Raw genomic sequence first — 11,588 nt, 5'->3', positions numbered from 1 at the left:
ATATATGTATATGTATATATCGAGCATCAGCGAAAACAATCATTAATGATTCTGAAAATCGTGTGTTCTTTTTCGGTTTTTTGATTGACATTGATTGTCGGCGTGCATGATGACGGGGCCGAGCACTGAATGATGAGGATGATTTTGCTAACGCTTATGTTGGAACTTAATTAATAGTTAAAGTCACGTCAGGGCAACTCGCTACCGCTGAATCCGTCCAAGGCTGACTGCTACTAATATCAATAGTACTACAATGTACACCACTGTTTTTAGACGGCTGTGCATACACTGCTAGGTCTTCCTTTGCCAACGAACAATGAAACGGGAAGCATCTCAAATATGTCGCTTTCATTATTATTGATCACCGTCAGCGACAACGTTTTTTTATCATTAGATTATCTAGTACGCATTCTATTATATTTTAGGCTTCTTACATAAATCTTGCGGGTTCTAGAAAGCAGTGCAAACACAAACGAATCCAATAACGAAAAGTACTTTCGATCGGAGTAAACGCAACACCATCTGCGTTAATTGATTCTGCTATGGACACAGAGAGGACTTCAAATGTAGTCCAGCTTCGCAGTACCTGATAGGACACATGTCAGATTTCAGTTGGATGGCCTCTCATATTGAGGGCTGAATAATTCGCGAGCTACGTTAGGACTGATGTCATAGGACAAATAATGGCGCAATCTGGAACGATACAAAATAACGATTATGTAAAATCAACTATTATTCATATCGATCATACTTGTCTCGATCTTTATTGAGATGCTCTGCAGTGGTTCTCACAGTCATATTTCTAACCAGTGCTCAAAGCATACGCTCCATCAGCTATAGAAGTAAGGCACAAAGAGTTTGAAAGTATTGAACATGTATATTCTAGTTCTCGAGAATGTTCAGTACGATTTGTAAGTGTTGCAAAAAAAAAAAATATATATATATATATATATATATATATATATATATATATATGTATTGAAACCTTAAAAGCAAAGTACCTGCACTTGCATACGGGATTGCTACATGCTCTGCATGGCTGGCGAGCTTACCGTTTGGGTGATGTTTTCTTAATTACGATTCCTATTTTCTAGGTCGATTTGGTGAGCGTAAATGTGCGTCGATGATCCAGATAACGTGTCTTCATCGCTGATCTCGTTATCCATCATGTTCTAGTCCATACGTGAACGTGCTGGTACGTACTAAAGCAAAGCATGGTTGTTTGTCATCCTGTTTACCTAACCGGCCTCGCTGCTGCTAGTTCCCCTAACGATAAGTAATTGGCACTATCGAGCGGTCTTTCACTGTCAGTCATATCCACAATCGCGGAAGCTACATTACCATCGAACTTAGATCTGGCTGAACCTAGACAGCTTATGGTATGACGCATATGCGTGGATCTAGAACGGTTGTTGCTGGAGCACTATCAGAAGTCCACGAATTGAAACCATTGCCCCTTCGAGCGTAATTTTCGAATCACGTGATAGGACACTAAGGGCCGTGCATACCTTAGCATTTGGTGTAGATGTGGCAGTAGCCTCTGTTAGCGTGGAGCTGTGACGCAGAGGGCAATCGAGAGGGCTGTGCTACCTTTCTAGGTCCTTGTGATCCTTTCAGTCGAAAGGCCAGACCTTTAGCATAGGCCACCTGCATCTGCAGGTCGTCCGACAACAAGGAAACATGGTACGTTTCTAAACCTGTAGTTCGTGTTGTCGTAACCATATAAAATAGTGCAATAGGCAAATGAAGCTGGTGAAAACGAAGATTTAACACTACTACAGATAAAATGTCTAGATTTGTGCCTGTTAAGAGTAGTGTATGTGTCATTTACAGAATCCGCTTTACCGCGTTATCGATGGATGTTCAATGACTTCGTGTATTTTAGCGGTTTCTGCTTAAAATCGGTGAAGTTCTATAAGGCGAGAATTTAATGGTGCCTAGAAGTGGCTGTCAGTGTTAAATTGTCAGATATGACCAGACAGTTGGCATGGGTCGTATATTTTTGAATATCTGCGACGTTTTCATTGTCAAATTCGGGCAATTTTGCTTTCCCGATGTTTGCTTCTTCTGCTGTTTAAGTACTGTGACTTCGTTGTTTTGCTGCTATAGGTATGTCTAATCGTACTGCAGCTGATTTTATTTATGGGATTCTCCCCATGTCTCGAGCTTTACGTTTGGACACTTCATCAGATGGCTAGCTTCCAGATTTCCAGACGGATTCAAAGCTAGACACAAGATCAAGCCTTTAAGATTAGCAGGCAAATACATATACCCACTGTGCCACCAGGGGGGGCGATGGGGTTATATATATAATGGGGTTCCATTTTTCATCTTCGTCTAACAAAATAAACCTTTTGTTTTCGAGCATCAGTTAATCTTAGTTCTGGTCAGCGCTTCACCTACCTACATATGTTGTATGAATCTGCTTTTGACGTTCCTCGCCTTATCGCAGCTGGGCCAATTCTGAGTCCTAGTGATTCAGGTGTTTCGTAGAGCAGGCTGTCGTTAGCAGTCAACTAGTATTAACACAACTCGAAATCTACGATGCCGATTGGTCATAAGCCATAACATGGCCCATATAGTTACTTATTTCGGCTCATTTGGCTGTCTGTACTTATAAAGATGTAGCCACTCAACGATCACGGTTGGTATCAAAATTTTTAATGACTGCATGTGTACAGCGCGCCTGCCGTCGCCGCTGTCTGTGCTTCATTCATGTGTGCACTTAAAAATCAAGAAGATCCTATATAAACATGAAACAGATCATTAATGTTGGTGTCGTAGTCCTTTACATAGGGATCAAAGCGTAATGAGTCACCCCAATATTGAGCTGTATGCTGCAGACTAACTGAGAGGCTAATAAACAAGAGGGGTGATGATTCGTTTACGTGGACCAGAGTGTTATCGTGTATCCGAGAACTGGGAAACAAACGGCAACACAATTGCTGGATCAGAAGATCGATTCAGGTATCAACCGATTGGTTCTTACTTTCTTCTTCTTCTTTTTTTTTATTATATAGGTGGGTCAGACAGTTTTGAAGAGATAAGACAACAGTTACAGCTATCTGTTGACTGGGATGACGGCACGTAATGCCAACGGATAAGAAATCAAACACACTGATTTGCCTTACTTGAGACGTCAGTGCATCCCTGATTCGCGCATGCTGACCTTGAAAGTCTGGGTAAATATCTCGTAAAGTAGATCATTATCATCGTCTGCTAGATGGATTGCGTAGGGTTTGTAGATATAAGTGTACATAGGTTTATGTTAAGCTCTACGTGACGTTTGTGTATCGTCAACAATGTGGGAGTAAAGAAAAGCTTCGTGGAGCGGTGTGCACAATAACACACTGTAGCACATCGATGTTGATCCGTCACTTTCATTTAAAAGTTATTCAAATAGCTAAAACAACGCTAGCAGTTTCGTGTCATTTTATTATGTCGATCACTGTTTAAAATAAAAATTACTCATCAAAGAGACATTGGCAGACATCTTAGCAGGTTTCCTTTAGGTGATAGCGGCATACCCCGAGATGCTTGTGAAAAGCCAATTATTCTAGAGTTGTTTCCCCAGAAGGATTTAGCCAGAATTTCAGCGATCCATATCGTAAGGCAATAATAGCCTAATTTACGTTACGAGAGCTTCAAAGACCGCTTGAGTTGACTATAAACGTTGGATTTACGTGCACTACTGCCTGAAGACACGTTCATTTTGCGATCAATCCTCAGCAGATAAATATCCTATGTTTCGATTTGCGAACGTACATAGATATCGGTAGGGATCGACATTTAGCTCGACTGGCTTTTGTTTATACCGCAAGAGTCAATATGGGGATATATATATATATATATATACATATGTACAAAATTTTTCATTCAAAACGTAATGAATTATTAACGACGCGTTCGTCTGTCCTAAATTGAACAGGTATGATTTGTCGTGGTCTCGCGCGGTCAATTTGAATTCGTATTTGGTTATAATAAATTCAATTAGCGTCCAATCGTTGCTAACATGTACACCTAACATAGGGTCGTTATACTCGTCTACGGCAGGATCTAAGTACTTTCACGTTACGAGTGATTTGTTTAATAAGCTGAATTTCTGCTGCCTCTATAGGGTCGTAGTTGGAAGTACGTTTCGTTCGCTCGTATTTCGTATATATACATACCAACACCAGTGTTAGTAACAATGTCAGAGCGAAACCCTAACGAGGTTGCAAATCAGCTCGTTCCAAATCAGGCCTACACGAACAGGACCAATACATAGAGTTTACCCGTATTGCCATATGGACTTTCAGGTAAATTTGAACTACTATTGTTTAGTAGACACGCCTCTAGAGTCATCCGCATCGCAGACGACTAATCGTTCTGATAAATTGAGGACAGGCACCGAATCTTGCATGCATCTCCACTATGCCATTGTGTTACTCTTCTATATCTACTCATATAGTGTGTCAGTAAACAAGATGAAAAATCGTTATTTCATGTCTGACTGTACAGCTGTTTCTAACACTATGCAAAGAAAAAGCGTGTTTACGTTTTGCATACGGAATACGTTTTACGTATTAAAGGCCGTCTCGTCTCATTCCCATGAATACGATGGCGACAATCCACAGACTTAGGATAGATTCAGCCATTGGAAGCCATTGCATTTCACCACCGCTCGAAAATTCGTACGGGACAGATCTGTTTGGCTTGTTATCGGCCGGTATAGAAGCGATCATCCCTTCCGCCGTTACTATTGCATCCGTTGGCGCGGAATTGGGCACTTTTCAAATATTCATCACGCTATTCACTGCGCAGCAACGCAGAGTTGGATACACAGTACCAAGTGCAACGAAAGCAGTACCTACCGGAGATGCCATACGGCTATTACGTCTACAGACGCGTTAATGCTGGAGCTGATTTTACGGAGATGCGGGTCAGTGAGTTTACCTAAGATCTGATACAGAGCTCCGTACCGACCTTTTCGAGGTCCAAACACAACTGTGTCTCTAGGTGTATGCAAAATTTGAAATGATCGAAGAATCGTTGAAACCATGTCGAGATAGGCATTGGTGGTAAAGAAAAAAACGTGAGAACATGGCTCCCACCGACTGTGGAAAAGCGTTGATTGTTTCAATGCAGTCACTACGTATTCATTCAAAACGGTATGTAGTTTATCGCAAATATCGCGTCTACCGCAAGCAACATTCTTATTCAGACGATTATAGGGCAATTTTATTAAGTATGGAATCGCCATTGGTATTATAGGAGGCCAATACACACGCAGAGCCAAAAACGCTGATCGTCTCGTCCCGACAGCGGTCGAAGTTTTAGGCAGCAGCTAATAGGTGGATAATGTAAAAATCTTGATATTTTAATCACTATAATAGTGGTACCAAACAACAGAATCTTTGGCGGTACTCTAATGTTTGGTGAACTTCGATCAGACCAAGGTGGTATAATCGACTGCTGAGGAAGCTGGAAGCTGAAGAATTTTGATTTAGAGAGCAATACCAGCACAATGGTTAGGTTTGTTGTGCACTTCAGAAGCTGGCAGGGCACTTGGTCAATTTACGAGATCATCGCCGTTTCAACCGCCGGATAAAATGATAATCGTTATCCAAAGGTCTGATACGCGTTCTGTCACCCAGCTCCAAATCGACCAGAAGCCGTTCCTGAGTTTGGATAGAAAAACCGCTAGTGCTACGGTCAAGTCAGGCGGATGAAAGATGGCCGCTGGTATTCATGTCATATATTGTCATGAGCTAAACATATAGCAATGCGCACAAAATTTCAATTATATCACAATGTTAATTGGAACAGATATTTATACGCTAGACGCTAGATGCAAAAATACCGATAGTGTCGCATATGGGCCTTTTCGGTGAGGCATAAACAAGTAATCATAGGTCATTAAGTACTAAGGCTCTACCACTTGCTTGAACTAAATCGAGACAAAAGCCAATTGACATTGTTCCTCAGTCGTACATTTACGATACTCACGACGTGTTCGCTGGTAAAAGCTATGACTTATATATATTATTACTGTATAAGCTTAGACAGATCTTTTGTTTACTTTGCTTAGCTTTGTTTTTTTTTGACAATAGTTAGCTATAAGATTATAGTTTATTCATAAGTATTTGTATGCTTCTAAATTATATCGCGCTTTATTTGCCAATTTTATAGCCTTTTTACGACGTGACATACCTGTGCCATCATAGGAAGCGTTTTTTTCGAGCTGAACAATATCGTATATTATGTTCCAACATAGAGAACCGTATACTGATGCATTTAAAATTTTTTTTCTCAAACCTACTAGTGGCATGTATGTATAATCTTCGTCGATGCTACATGCCTTCACTAAGCAGAGCTGATTTTCCGTTTACTGATCTTGACAAAACGTGTACTTAAAGGAGGAAGTTTCGATAACAAAATATAACGATCGAAAATTATAATTGCTATAATTATAAATAAAAATAAGACGACGATTATTAAACTCATTTGAGTGAAATATTTATAGAGATTTCGGCGGTATATTCCGTTTGTTTGGATTATTCTTTACTTTCTATTTACGATGGATTGATGACACTTATTAATTGCATACATCAAATTATCAGAAAACTTCTAAAAAAGCAAGGATTTGGATTTATTTACATCACCTGTCCATTTTGATTTAACCGTGGTTAGTGAACGTTAGCTTTATGAAAATTATTGAGACACGTTTCCTAGTTTAATTTCGGTAGCTTATACACAGCCGAACAGAAAGATCAAGAACGACTTGTTTTTTTTTCATCGATGTGATACGAGAAATTATGGGAACGTTATGTCGACGTCAGCTTTTACGATGGCCTGTCAAAATTATGTAATTCTCTAACTGACCGTGGGGATATTTGGATGCAATTAAGGGAATATGTAAAACGCGTGGGAAAGTTTTACATGTTCACCTAATTAGACGAACCCGGATAAGGAAAGATGTGTAATAGGCTCTAATATGCGACTGCTGAGCGTCTTCTATAGATGTAAGATATTGAAACGTTCAAGATGTTTGTGCTCGTAAAAAGAACGCTAGAGCGTTAATGGCAGTATGTACAGAGTATGATAAAGATATTGCCGTTGAGTCCAAAAAAGCTAGTGTATCTTGTTCAGTAATTTCACTATCTTGCCTTCGAAGATCAATGCAGTGCGCCAAATCGATGAAACGATTAATTCAAGCCTAAATCTGCTAAGAGCCTCCAGCTAGCGTCGTCAAGCCACGTATGGATCTCCTCGATAATGCTCAACAGCGTATGGTCGTGTCCATCTAGCTTTTTTTTTTTTTTTTTTTTTAGTTAGCCGCTGCTCTGTGCTGTTGTAGCAAGCCCACCGTTCAAAGAATGTGCTTCTTTCGTAGACCATAAGTGCTTCGTCTCTGTCTAAGTGTTTAATGTAAGTCTATAGGTTTTTGTGTTTCTCTGTTCCACAATATCAAGATCGTTGAAAGCTCTTGCTGCATACATTCAAGCGTATAAACATAAACACACGTCAGACCCAATCTGTGGCCGAATTTTATATACACTTTATATGTTCGACTACAGCGAACTCGATATGTATAATGCCTATAACTTATGTCGGGTGAAATCGGCCGGGTTAATTGACGAGGAGGAGCGGTGACCCACTGGATGTTTACAAATGTATTGCTTTATAAGCCTGAGGAATAGTGTGTGAATGGGTGGACTTATTTATATTACCTACGTTTGACTCGACAGATAGACAGAGGGACTGGTTATTTACTGGCCCTGGACTCCGCCTAAACAAACGACAGCTCAAATCAAATTCTCGATAGCTTTAAAACGGCTTCGAACTGCGTCATCTTGTCTAATACTATCTCTTTGCGTATTCTAGGCACGCATACACAGTATTATTCAGCGTGGTGCTCCGTATAACTATGTGCTCGCCTTCAAAAGTGAATCAAACGCGGAGCTCGCACCACATTGATTTGTCGCCCATTGGCCGACCAACGTTGCGGGGTTGTCCATCAAACCAACACCGCCCAACTGCTGGCGTTTCTACAATGTCGACGTGGGGTCGTCTTAGTCGATGAATTGACGAGCGCATTTGAGAGGGTCTGGTCCTGATTTCAACCCCCCAGTTAGACGTCTTTACCCTTCTTCCATTGCTAATGAGCGAGGCACCTACTTTCGACCCGACGACGGAGCGAAAAACGGAAAAGCGAGCGCCTCGTCTTCTTCGGTGGATTCTCACCTCCAGAGGAAGCGGAGGTTACAAAACTTAAAGGTCAACAAATTGTAGGCCTGGCTCCCTACAAACTGTGTCGCCGGAGCTGGCTGGACTTACGATGCACGCTCTGCTTTAACCTGGCTGAATGCTCCCCAATAAGATCAATGAGGCCTTCGATTGGGGTGCCGAGTCATAATCTTTTTGCTTTTTGCAATTCCGCTTCGATACAGAATGCGACGAATAATCCGAACGCTTGGTCAAGAGGCAAGATCGGGTCGGCTTCAATCGAAGCGTGGGTTTGCACGGGGCAAGCTAACGGTGAAACAACTCGCGTCGTATGAACAGGTCGCTTTGAAGGTACAGAAGGTACAGGCGACGCGACGCCCGACGAATAAACGCTTCTCAAGCCAACTGCTCATTGACTGTTGGTACGTGGCGCTAGAAGCAACAGTGCTGCCACAACAGCGGCAGCAGCAACAACCTCTTCAAGTAAGCAATAGTAATGGGCGGGAGGCGTGTTTCGACTACTCCAGGAGCCGACAGCAGACTTCCTAGTAAAGTTGCCTCGCATTCTGACCTCCGCCTTCTTTGACAGAGTGCACACAGCGTGTGAATGCCCTTCCGGTGTGGTCTACTGCCACGCAAGACGGCCGCCGCATTGATCTTCGATAAGACGCTGGTAAAACAGTATTTGGGTAGATACGAAAACACTAACTGAAGAAGGTAATAACAACAACGATAACATCGGAGTCGGCGGCAAAACTCGGACGTTATTTGGTCGCTTGGGGATGTCGAAATTCCCTAGAGGGGCTAGCTGGACTTTACGTGGGTTAACGGGGGATTGGACTACGGCAAACTAAATTTTTTAAATAGTTGGCAGTGCTGAAAGTGCCGATGCCATGACGCATCTATCGGTTCGCGCCTTGGGGATCGCCAGACAACTGCATTAAGGACATTTGAAACAGGTATATACAATTTCAACTGTATTGAAATTGCTGCTTCTGTTTTAACAACATAAGCAACGTCTTCGTTGTTTGATCGTCTACGTTAGGCCAACCAATATTCGTTCGTTACTTTACTATTTACCCGTAATGCGACCGACCGCGATAGAGACATACATGTATAGATAATATCATATATATGTTTGTTGCTTTACATTGATGTGTTGCATGACGTCGATTGAAACCGATAAACGTATATTACGTCTGTAACGAACGCCATACTGGAAACAGATAATATGACTTCTGCCGACTGATCTACTACAATATCAGTCAGACTTTAGCCGATCAGTGTGCGTGTATCCGACTAGTCAAAGTAATTTTACGTTGTGAACCTAAAATCTGCTCAACAAAATCGTAAACTATCATTTAGCAGCATTATTTCAACAAGCTAGCTCTAATGTAACCTGTTGATTTGGTAACCTTACACAACGACCTGTTGGATTCTCTTTTTGGCTGTTAGCTTCCCTGGGGTTATCGAGCCCTATGTATGGCTTAGCAGAGACAGCGTGTAAACTGGACACGTAACAATAATGTTTTTCTGTTTTTTCTAAGCTTTAACTATAGGCCATTACATGAACAGCCCGACTTCTAGAAAGTGAACAGTTTTTCCCACAACAACATGTAGGACTCGTGCTATTGTAGACGGGGAGCAGGATGCGGAACGAATGGCTGACTGCACCCGATGTTGTCCATGTCTACGAGGCGATTGTGTATACGCCGAAGTACCTATGACAATAATAAAAGATAGAGGAAGCCTTAATATGATTGTTCTCGGTCACACGTTGGCCTTAATTGGTTTCCCACTTTGTTAATGTCTGTCGTGATTTCGTTCATTGTGCGACAGATCCGACACATCATTCGCGATACAATTCAGCGACCCCTGACATTTACTTCGCTTCAAACACTGGTCTATTGCCTCCCGTTGAAATTGGCCAAAATTCTACTGAACCATTTCGTCATTTTGCAACGATGCCATCGTAGCGACACCTAATATCCGTTCTAATTAGTAATGAATAAGTGAATTATTATTTTGTATAATAAATCACTTAACTTATTCTTGATAAATATATCCGCAGCTGTTGTATGTTACCCGTAGGCAAAAATTTGATTTAACAATAAATACACAATTGAACGTTGCGACACGCACATTCGTAGTATAATGATAACAGCTGCATATACAATGGGATATTACAGACGTGCATAATAGTTCCTTGCCGCACCCTTCAATTAAGTCTGTATCTTTATTTTGCAGTAAACGCTTAGCATAGCCAGGCTTCTGTATACTGCTCCCAGTCTCAGCAGCTTCCTTAAATAGGTAGAGGATAAGGAACACAAAGTAGGTAGCCTGCGTCATCTAAACACTAATGTTCAGAGTGAGACAATAGTGGATCAGGCAGTCCTGATGCCGGTAATCGGCGCGCGATTGCTTCGACCGGCTAGCTGTCGTTCCATTGGCTGGCTCGATTGGTCAGGTTGAGTGCCCGCTTGATATTGGTACACACCTTGTGCAGTGTTTCATCAACTGCACTAGTGTGCGTGTGACGGTGTCCATATCAGGGTCGACGTTGGGCTGCTGGTGACCGACCCACTAACCAACCCGGACAAGCGCTTTCTCTCCTGCTCGCACCGTGTCCCGTTCACAACAACCCCACCTGCGGCGTGTTACCGCGATCTATTCCCCCCCCCCCCCCCAACATCCATTCCCCTTATTGGTAATTCTCAAGTTAGTATCTAACTCCATTCAAGAAAACAGCGCAGGAAAGAACTGGGAACAGTCGCGCTCGCAGGAGAGATAAACTGCGAAAGAGGATGAGAGGGTGTTACTGAGAAGTGGGGCGCATTGTGTCTAGTGAGTTCGCGTGTGTTTACGAATATCGTGCCAAAGTATCTGTTGTATGTCGCACGTGTGGACTTTGCATGTTTGACATGTCCGATGACTCCTGTGTATGTGCGTGTTGGGGGAACCACGGCCAAGATGCCGGTGCCGAGCCGTGGGTGGGCACTCAAACAGGCAGATATCGAGGTAGGCAGCGCAAGATTAAATCGACCCATATGCATGAAACCGCCGCTGCTACTGTAACGTCCATCGTTATACGGGGGTGAGGGTGTACCGCGGGGCGCGGGTGAGATTTAAGGGGCAGAAAGAGATATCTGTGTTACCGGAGTCCCCGTTCTCGCTCACTTTTGGCTTCGCCGCTGCTTCGTCAGCAATACGTTGCTCAAGCTACTTTTGCTTTAGTTAGCTGAATACTGTTTGTCGTGTTGGCTTCCTCTTTTATCGTAATTCCCTTTGCGTCGCGACAACGGCGATATATGCGGTAGAAGCTTTGAGCCATGTTAGGTTAGTGGCCTAGGTTAGGGAGCAGAAAATGGGGCCGCTATTGC

General features: G+C 42.4%; 1 protein-coding gene across 6 annotated transcripts in view; it reads left to right on the top strand.

The window, feature by feature from the left end:
- The window catches only part of Eip93F (Ecdysone-induced protein 93F), a 109,909-nt gene that overhangs the window by 24,147 nt on the left and 74,174 nt on the right, over positions 1–11,588 (top strand). For 3 of the 6 annotated variants that reach the window (XM_086974066.1, XM_086974065.1, XM_086974069.1), the window contains exon 2: positions 1,095–1,195. The exons of 2 other annotated variants lie outside the window; for them this stretch is intronic. The gene's annotated coding sequence lies outside the window, so the exon portion shown is untranslated. Of the gene's footprint in view, positions 1–1,094; positions 1,196–7,866; positions 9,168–11,588 lie in introns of all 6 variants that reach the window. One more of the 6 variants, XM_086974068.1, reaches the window with a different exon arrangement.

This window comes from Varroa destructor, unplaced genomic scaffold (assembly GCF_002443255.2).
Source record: "Varroa destructor unplaced genomic scaffold, Vdes_3.0 BEIS01000007.1, whole genome shotgun sequence".
NCBI lineage: Eukaryota > Metazoa > Arthropoda > Arachnida > Mesostigmata > Varroidae > Varroa > Varroa destructor.
The sequence above is the reverse complement of the archived record's forward strand: the minus strand, read 5'-3'. Positions and strand labels throughout refer to the sequence as shown.